Source organism: Convolutriloba macropyga, chromosome 11 (genome assembly GCF_964194025.1).
Source record: "Convolutriloba macropyga chromosome 11, txConMacr16.3, whole genome shotgun sequence".
Lineage (NCBI taxonomy): Eukaryota > Metazoa > Xenacoelomorpha > Acoela > Convolutidae > Convolutriloba > Convolutriloba macropyga.
The window spans coordinates 6594101-6604023 of NC_134478.1; the positions used below are offsets into that span (position 1 = coordinate 6594101).

The window sequence follows — 9923 nt, forward strand, 5'->3', positions numbered from 1 at the left end:
TTTTTCTCATTTTGATTTTATAGATTTCAAAGTTGATTTGCTTCCCAAAACATGCAACAAAAAGTCATAATCATCATTAAGAATTTTTTTTAAAAAACCGGAAAAGTTTTTCTGTTGAAATGGGTTGGGAAAACAGTTGTTGGGAACAGGAGCAATTGAAACTGAAAGTCAACATGAAGATTCGAGAAAGATAACGATTTATCCCTTTTTTTAATAGGGACCAACTGAGTCATAGCTTTATTTATCATAGCTAAATCTCAGGGACGGCAGCGGGTAAGGGAACATGAAAATGAGATGGAGAGGTTGAGGATAAAAGTAATACGGTGGAGTTGTCATGCAACTGACATTTACACCATGAATTCTGTTTCACCAAGATTTCTGTATTGAATTTGGGAGAAAATTAATGCTCTAAGAGAACTCCGCAGGCAATCAATGCCCTACTATGGATTTTCTGGTTTGTCCGTTCTTTAAGGACGGAGAGTTCAACCGATCAAAAATGAATCGAGCGCAAAAAGGCATGAAATGACGAATCAAATATTTTAATTTTGTCTTGAAACTTTTTAAGCAATTAGAAAGATCATATACGAAGACAAGAATGTTTATTATTTGAAGTTTTATGTTTTTTGTAAAATGTTTTATTGTAAGTGAGAGGGTAATGAAAAGAAAAACATTATCCCCTGTCAGATCATTGCAGTTTACAAAGATTTAAGAGATTTGAGCTGCTTTTTTCTAAAAATTCTTCCCATTGCAGCCCATTGCCGCCGACTCTTGCATCACAATTTTGACCATGTGGGGGGGGGGGGGGGGGGGTAAAATTGTCCCACATTGCAGCCCACACATCGCAATTTTGGCCAGGGGTGATTCCTCAAGAGTCCTCCATTGCAACCCATTGCAGCCCACTCTTACATCGCAATCAATAGTTTATTCTGATTTTGGAAGCACTATTGAACAACTACAGCCATAAAATGGCACAAATAAGACCGTTTCATGAATAGATATAAAAATTCCTGTTTAACACTAACCATTTTTGCCGACATACAGCAGCGCTCAGCACAAAAACCAAATCCCGACTTTTCACAAGTTTAAATTTAAAAGCTGAATATTTCGCAACTTGGTTTCTGTTCAGAAGTCTTTTCCCATACTCTATTTTGCCCCATAAACAGAAGACGTTTCTCTGTTTATCTGTTTGTGCATTTTTTTGTTGTTTTGTTTGTGTTTACATCTTGCTGCTCTTTTTACTGCTTTTGCTTCCACTCAACTTCTTACTGAGTGAGCTTGCCGCTGATGACAACTTCCCCTTGAAGCTACTCTTAGATGACTTGCTGGACGTTTCGGACGTTGTGGCTTCGGAATCCAGTCCTGAGGCTTTGGATCCCGATGTCCGGCTCATGCCACTGGTCGAAGTCTTGCTTGCTGATGTTTTGGAGCCCTTGGCCTAAAAATTTACTGTTTATGAATAACATGAAATTATAAAGTCAATATTTACTCTCGAATACTATAGCCAAATGAACTGGTCTGAATATTACCCGGGTCGAGGTTTTTGGGTAATTTTTTGTAAGAAATGTGGTGATCAATGAATTGCCAGCAAAATATAAGAGTGGAGCTGAGTAGTATATAGAGGGACGGAGCTGCCCGGGAGGGGGGGGGGGGTTGACCCACATGTTTTAAGATGGGCTATAGCGATTTCAAATCATTTTGGTCACCACTGAATTATCGCAGCAATGTATAAAGATAGGTAAGAGATTTTACATGTATTAAGATTTGATTTTGAGAGTAATGTAAAAAGATAGGTAATAGATTATACATGTATTAACATTAGAGTTATGGGAACAACGTATGAAGATAGGTAATAGCTTTAAATGTATTAAGATTTGATTTTTGACAGTGATGCATAAAGATAGGTTTTAGTTTTTACACGTATTAAAACTTGAAATAAGACAGCAGCGCATTAAGATTGGTAATAGGTCTTATGTATATGATTTCTTATTAAATTTTTTATCACAAAATAAGAAAAAAGCTAACAGATAGCAAATTGGAAAAGGAAGCTGCGTTATTTTCTTTCGTTCACGATGATTCATCAATTTGATGCTGACATTTCAAGGTACTTGGTAGCAAACAGTGCTCAATAAGACAGTAAAAACTACAGTGCTCAATAAAACAGTAAAATTCTAAACTGCTAATACACTTTCCAATATTTTGAATAGCACCTATGTTGAGAATAACCTAATTCTAAATAAATAGTTTTCTATAAAACGTTTTTAGATCAAACTCATGATTGCTTCAATTTAAGTTTACAAATCACGTATTTATCATGAATGACGTCACAGCAAACTATTACTTATTTCGGTTTTCAGAGACTATACAGGTAAAAAGGATTATATCAAACAACTGATAGAAAAGAAACGAAATAAACAACTCAATTCCGGGTTAACTGCAACAAAAATGGACCAAAATAGACCTCTGATGAACTAATAACATTGAATTGGTCTCCTTATATGGATGTCTACATTGATATACTAAAAAATTCTTACTGATAGCCATGACATGAAAGTTATTCAACCAGAAGTGCTAGAACAAAAGGAACTTTAAGAGTTTCCAGATGTTTCTTCATATCAAAACAGTAGGACTTTCTTGATTTTTTCATCCAGGGCTGTCTGCAGATCTGATCAAAACCTTGCAAAAAGGGTCAGAAAACTTTTACATGCTCATTTTGAATTTTAAAAACCCAGTTCATGTTTCCCTTCAAGAATGATTACTTTAAACAGTGAACTCATCAACTTGGAACCTTTATTACAATCACATCACATGTTCACAAGCGTACAATTGATTTAAATGGAGAAAATGTATAAAAAAGAATCAGAAAATTTAGATAATCAAAGGTGTCGTATGAATTCCATCTGCATCCACATTTCGTTTTGGATAGAAAAACGAGAGTGCTTTTTTAGTTTGCTCATAGGTTAGAATTTGGTGATTTATAGTTCTGAATCCCCTTTTAGTTGAGGCTATATTCACTGCATCTTCCATGACTCGTCTGTACTTCTGTAAAGGTCCATCACTGTTTTCTTCCAGAACACTCGTGCTAAGTCCTTTGCTGCTGAACTTAGTTTTGTCCGTTACTGAATTATAGCAACAATACGTTTTTCTAAATAAACATGGCATTTCAGTACATCGAATTTCCTCCTTGAATAATCGAGGCTCACGCTTGTCATGTTTTTTATGTTCATCGCAACAAGTTCTTGGAAAAAAATTACTTGCACTATAAACATGAAAAAAATCTGTACAGTCATTACTTCTCATCTCATTCCAAATACTCCTCTTTTCTGGTTTAATGTAATTATAGAGTTTTTCATGAGCCAATGCCAGATACAGAGAATCAGTGTCCATTTTAAGCTCCTCGAAATTCTGACCATCACAAAACTTCAAACCGTCAAAAATTCCGTCAAAATTCTGACCGTCAAAATTCTGACCGTCAAAAATTTGTAGTAGAGCTCCAGCATTCTCAGTTTTGCATACTGTAAGATAAAGCATCCAACAATTATTGGTTCACGGTGCTCAACAGTGCTTTTCACAAAATCAACCTCTTATATATCCGTCGAAACGTTGTTCAATCTTCTAAAAAGAGGTTATTAATAGCCTTATGCGACTCATCATCGTTAAGGTAAAGAGTTTCTGTGTGTCGACTTCGATGAATAATCTGATAACCATACGAGCTGTTCCCAAGTAATTTCATAGTTTCAGCAACAACGCTAGAGTCCGGATTTTCATCACCTTCTCGTCTTGCATCAACAACAGATTGTACGAAACCGCTGAAACATTTTTGTGGGGTATACTCAATGAATCTGTGGATCTTATTACAACGTAGACCCAGCTTCAAATAAATCTCTAATAATGGTGTTATGACTATTCCATTGCTTAATTTGTAACTCGAAATTCGTTGTGGTTTTAGCAATAACGCGTTTTTTTCAGCGAATTCCAATAAAAATTGCCCTATGTTCTCTCTTCCAACATCAAAGTTTTTGAAAATTGGAGGAAAGTTTTCAAATTGTTCACGAAGCTCTTCAGGAACTTCTAAATCACAAGGTACATATCCGAAAAAATTATCTTCCTCTATCCTCGCGAACAGTTTTTCCCTGCTCAAGGGTAATTTGTAGGGGATTTTATTTCTAACGTGGTTCTTCTGCGTGGCGTTCTCCTGAACATTATCCCACCAATCGAACTCTCTCATCTCTATAACTTCATGTCCTTTCTTTCCAGGTAACGCTTTCGTAACTTATCAGATTCACGTTTACGGATACCAAACTCAAATTCATCCTCACTAAGATTTGGTTGAGTTTCCCGACAGGGACAGAAATGGTAGTAGCATCCAAGGGCTTCAAAAATTGTTTGGCAATGACCAAAAAAGACATCCACTATAAAATAATCAATTTTTTTCTGTCTTCCAGTCCTATAGAAGCTCTCAATAGTTCATTCGGGTCTGGTTGCTTGATAGAAAAACATTATCATGCTCTCAAATTTTCTGATTATGTTTTGACGAGCTCTGAGCTTTTTAAGATTGCTATCAAACTCCCATCTAGTGAAGAGTCCAGTTGCCATTGCTTGACACATGGAGAAAGGATAAAATTGGTTAGCATCTATTCCAACCATTGCTTTACAGATATTGTTTGACATCCGGATGAACGTTTTGTCTACAACAGGTCTCCTCGTAAACACTTTTGATGGACCACCAGTCATTTAACTACGTATTTTCTCATGCAAGTTTTTGTCAGCTTCGGTGAAAGGGTAGAACTTCCTATCAGTCGATTCATGAAGACAGATATTTGCTAAATTGGGTAGTGTACACCCAAGCTGTAACATATCAATTTTTTGATCGTGACAGAATTTCATCATTTTCTTCATTGCTTGCAAAGTTGGTACAACATCTTTATTGTTATACCAGCGAAGGAAATCACAAAAAAGTTTTCATTTTCTCCATCTTCCACAACTTTTAGAGGACAAGATAATTCTCTTTTCCAGATAAAGCTTTCTCTTTCAAACCCAGTTCCCGGAAAGCATGTAATTCCTTCTTTCCAGCTTCCATCATTCTCTTGAACTGACAGAAGTCCTTCTCCAAAGGATTTAGATTTTCATAGGGTGGAAGATGACTGCAGTCAAGTTTTGTCGACGAATCGAACCATTCATATGGGAATTAACCTTTTGTCTCCTCACATTGATATGCTTTCAGAAAAGAATCCAGAGATGTTGAAAATACCGAGAAACTGAATATCACCAAATTTGAAAGAAATAAATTGATTTGCCTTTTTGGTTACCATATTTGAATAGCTCTATCGTTAAGGAGATGGGGAATGAGATAAGCTTTGATTAAATTTAGGTCATATTTTTCACTTTTGAATCCAAAAACTGGTAGAGTGTCAACATAGTTGTTGAAATGAAGCTGGAGATCAAGGAGCTGCTTTTGCTGGATTTGTAGAAAATTTTTTAGATACATTACTATCTTCTGTTTCATTACTGATATTTGGTTGAGTTTCGGAATTAATTTGAAGTCTGGAGGAAACATCAATCAACCTAGTTTTGATCTCTGCTTCCACCATCAAGAACTTGGGTCTTAAGTCCGCATTGTTTTTTGCTGCTAATGTTTCCAGTTGAGCTACAACGGATATGATGAGACGATTAGGATCCTTTTCGCATAAGAAAACTGATTCGTCCAACAAATTTGAAGAGATTGATACAGATACAACTACATGAGTACCAATTCATGAGGTTGTCGCTGTGTTATTGATTTCCACTGATGGAACACATATTGCTTCGAAGTCGAAGACGACAAAATTTCTGAATAGGGTTTAGTCTTCTGGATAAGCGATTTAGAAGTTGTCTAGCTTCTCAAATAGTGTTTCCCGCAAAAATTAAACACCTCTCGGATAGATATTTTTCACTAGTTTTCTACACGTTTTCAAGTGCTGGTTGAAATGAACTGAATGGTTGCAAAACACATCGCAGCTGGGACAACAAAACTTCTCGGAAAATTTGGTGATATCAATAACATAACAGATATGATTGTTATATCAAAGCAGTTTAATGTTTTCATCATATCGTTCAACGCTGCGTTGAACAAGTTCACCAATAATCTCACCATCTTCAATGTCAAAATCATAGATGAAAATGTTTTGTTTGATTAGTTCTTCAAGTATTGGATTTTGAAATTGTAAATTGCAAATTATCGTTATACGGTTCATCGTGTCCATTTGAAACGAGACAATTAACTTCAGGGTTTCTTAACAATGGCTCTGGAAGAGGAGAATCAGTGCAACCCATAGGTACATTCGTAAGAAGTGCTGCAAAGACGGTTACATTTGGAATTACTGTGAATCGCCATTTTGAGTTTTGACGTTCTGTTGTACATGTTTCAATAAAGTCAGTCAAGTTTCTCAATTTCGTTTTGAATGTTTAATAAATCGTTTTTATTCCTTAGCAGAGAAACTCGGTCCAGCAGTAAATTTTTTTATGGGGATAATAATATCGATAATCGTTTGTCTCTATATTTTGCAACAGAAACCCTAACGCTAGGTTAATTTTTGCAGCACAGATGAGGTTTGCAAAAACTTCATCGAGTTTTTCATTGATATCTTTGGTTTCCAAATCAGATAAACTGAAATTAAAAACTTCCTGTCTGCCGTGCTTCGCATGCATATCGTCAAGTAAATGCTGACACGCTGCCCGTTCTCCCTTCAATGACTCGCTATCGTTATCAACTTACTCCATAATCTCACGAACACGGTTTGCGCTTGAGGATCAAATTTTTGTTCTAGCTTGATGTATTTTTTCGCGGTGAAGTTGAAGTGAGTAGAAACTTGGGAACTGTTTCTGGAAGACAACACACTTGTTCAGTGTACTACGAATTTTTGCTCCGTGAGCCTTCGCAATATGGCATGACAATTCTGCAGAATTTTTTGTCGCAAAATTACGATTCTTTTTCTTACAATAAAACGTCCCCATCATACATGTCTTCCTGTGGCGAGTAATATGGGCCTTTACAACAGATTTTCTAATTTTTTCACTTTTTCACAGTTGACGGGCAGGCATTTTGTTATAGCTGGGTAAGTTTAACTATGGAATGTACAAATAGATGTTTTATTTTTGTCGAAAGGAATTGACAACTGAGTCGTAGAATATGAATAAACAAATGATTCTCAAGTTCTGCAGAAATTCGAGGTGTATTCATGACTACATACAAACAGTGGATTTGAAATTTCTTTTGTTACTAAAAATAGATTTTATTTCGAGTCGTCAACCAATCACAGCAAAGTTTGCAGAACTTCGGGAAATGGCGACAGCCATTATTGGTGTACAGAACTTCGGTCAAATACGACAGCCCTGATCTGTTTGATTTACGTCTAGACAAAATTTGTTCACAAGCAGTGAGCGCAACCAAAAGTTTACCTCATGTTGAAGATTGTAGAACTTCGGGAAAATGCGACAGCTTTGATTTGTTTGTACTCAAACCCAGTAATTCATAGAGGTAATTAATTGCTCTTGAACGCAGTTCATAGCAATCATTGTAAAAGTGTGTGTCTTTTTTTGCAAATCTTTCGCTTGCAAATTTTTGCGCTTTTCTTCTAGAACATTCTTTGACTTCTCAAGTGACTTTTTCACGCTTTCGTTCATCTTTTTTGAAAGATCTCCAGTGCTCTGAAGTTGCTAATATAAAATCGGTTGCAGCATAGCAGAATTAACTGACTCGTAGCGCTGTTGGCCATGGATCGAGAGGTCAGTGGTTCGAATCCCGGAGGGCCCCAAGTTTTTTGCACACAAACAAAAATTGATCTGGGCTACAGCCCCTGATGAATTAAATGGCCTCGCCTGTCGTTCAAGATCAATTCTTCCAAAAATTGTCGGTTTTTGTTTCACTATTTACTCACTCAGTTTAGTCTCTTACTATGGTTGAGGCTATGTACAAAAACAGTCCTCAATAATTCAAAAATTTTCAAAAACGATTCAAATACAATAATTGCGACACAGAACCAAAACCTCAAGATTCCGGAATAGAAAATTATGCGTACGGTTACCATTCGTCTTCGACTGTTATTGATGATTGTTCGATTGGTTCCAGTCATTAGCATCTTATTTTTGAAGATACAAGTCCGATACAAAATAAACCACTCAGTTGCGAGTCTGCTGATTGCAGGGGAGACTGAATATCTCTTCTGTGCTCCATAATATCCATCATCATATGTAAATCAGTAAATTGCTGTAAGCGGGAGCAAATGTCTTTATAGGCAGTCAGAGGTAGTGCGAACGGATCTGCAAAGTATAGTACGGGGTATGCGTAGCGTTTTGCAAGCATCGCCCAATGTGAACCAATAGAATCAGCTCGTGATGCATTCATAATTATAAAACTGTTAACTGGCAAGCTTAAGGGAAAATTGTCAGCCGCATAAACTTGAGAGATTTAGATTTGAGATGTTTGCACTTTTGAACATGAATATAAATTTGGTCTTCTTCCATTAGTAAGCATTCATGGGTAGAACATTTTTGGACACGTTTCTTGCAGAGCCACTGTAAACAGTAGACCATTTTTCTCCCAGGAAAAAAACTTCAATGTTGTTGGCAAATCAGTATCGAATTTCAGTTCAACCGATAATGATGAGTTTATTATTTCTGGATGAACAAAATCGTGTGTCGCTCTTGCGTGCTATTTAAGTAAAAGACCATTATAAAGTGATGCGCCAAATCACTTAGGGGTATTCAATGACCGTTTTCAACATAAGCTAAGGCACTCACTGAACTAAAATACTGGCGTTGTTATCATTTGTTAACATTGTTTTGCCGGCTGTTGCGGACCCGTTTCGACACACCGTAATTTCACGCAAATCAAACTTTTGGTAGTGGTAAGGGTTTATTTTGTTGTTCCAATAAATGCATCGCTCTTGCACAATGCAACAATCAGTCGCCTTATTGGCTCTTTTGTAAAAATATCCTCATATTTCCAACTTCGTTGAACTGCTGTTGCGAGGAATGTTTCTTTATTACTTCTTTGTAGCGATACTTTGCCGGAGTTTTGAGGAGTGTTTTTTCAATGGCTCCAACAACGTTGTCTGACACTGTCATCTTTCTAACAAATAAGTTGGCTTCATCAATTTTAACTTTATAATTTTTTACCGCTGTCTCACTAATGGTAACAAAATCATCCTGCGGTCTTCGGAAAGAAAGTCTCAAGGTAACACTACTTAATAGATGTTTTTCACAGGAAAAGAAATCAATAGCGAGCTTTCCATATAAAGTAGTTTGCTCCGATTCTCTCACAGCTTCATGCCTTGCATCCCTTGAGGCTGCAGCAATACCAGCGGGGATCGGTTTACACTGTAACCTTGACACTTGAACCAGGTTTTCTTTGCATCGGTTCCATGCGAAAATTCTGTTTCAATAAAATTTTCATGAGCATAGTGTCAATTAGCTGAGGAAATTTTTTAATCCATTTGCAGAAACATTGGAGTCGGCAAACAATGAATGAAGAACATTGTTGACAAAATAAGCGGCATCGGTTGCGGTTTCCTCGGCGTCGGTATATAGCAAATCAGTTCCATCAGCATTTTTATTCGACATTTTACTTCCAAATAAATTTTCTGAAAATCTCTAAAATTATTGCGATCGCCTACAACTTCAAATTCGAGTGATGATCCAGAGGGAGAATAAAGTTTTCCAAGTTTTTTGCTCAAATGATTGATCAAAGGTAACTAGGAAAGGTGGTTTTTCAAATAAATCCAAGGACCTCTGAGTGGTTTCGGAAGGTATTACAATTTTATTTCGCATTTCTGACTTGAGAGAAAAAATCCAATCAACTCCTTCTTGGCTGCAGTTTTCTAGGAATGATTTTTAAAGGAAATTTTTTAGTATTTTCGAGGTTTAGCATATGTATGTATGTATGTATG

The 9923-nt window shown here is 36.5% G+C and overlaps 1 protein-coding gene across 1 annotated transcript in view; it reads left to right on the forward strand.

Moving 5' to 3' along the window:
- The first annotated feature begins 1981 nt into the window (after positions 1-1981).
- The window catches only part of LOC142349400 (putative Bax inhibitor 1), a 189157-nt gene continuing 181215 nt past the window's right edge, over positions 1982-9923 (forward strand). The window contains exon 1 of the mRNA XM_075400932.1: positions 1982-1992. The gene's annotated coding sequence lies outside the window, so the exon portion shown is untranslated. The remainder of the gene's footprint in view (positions 1993-9923) is intronic.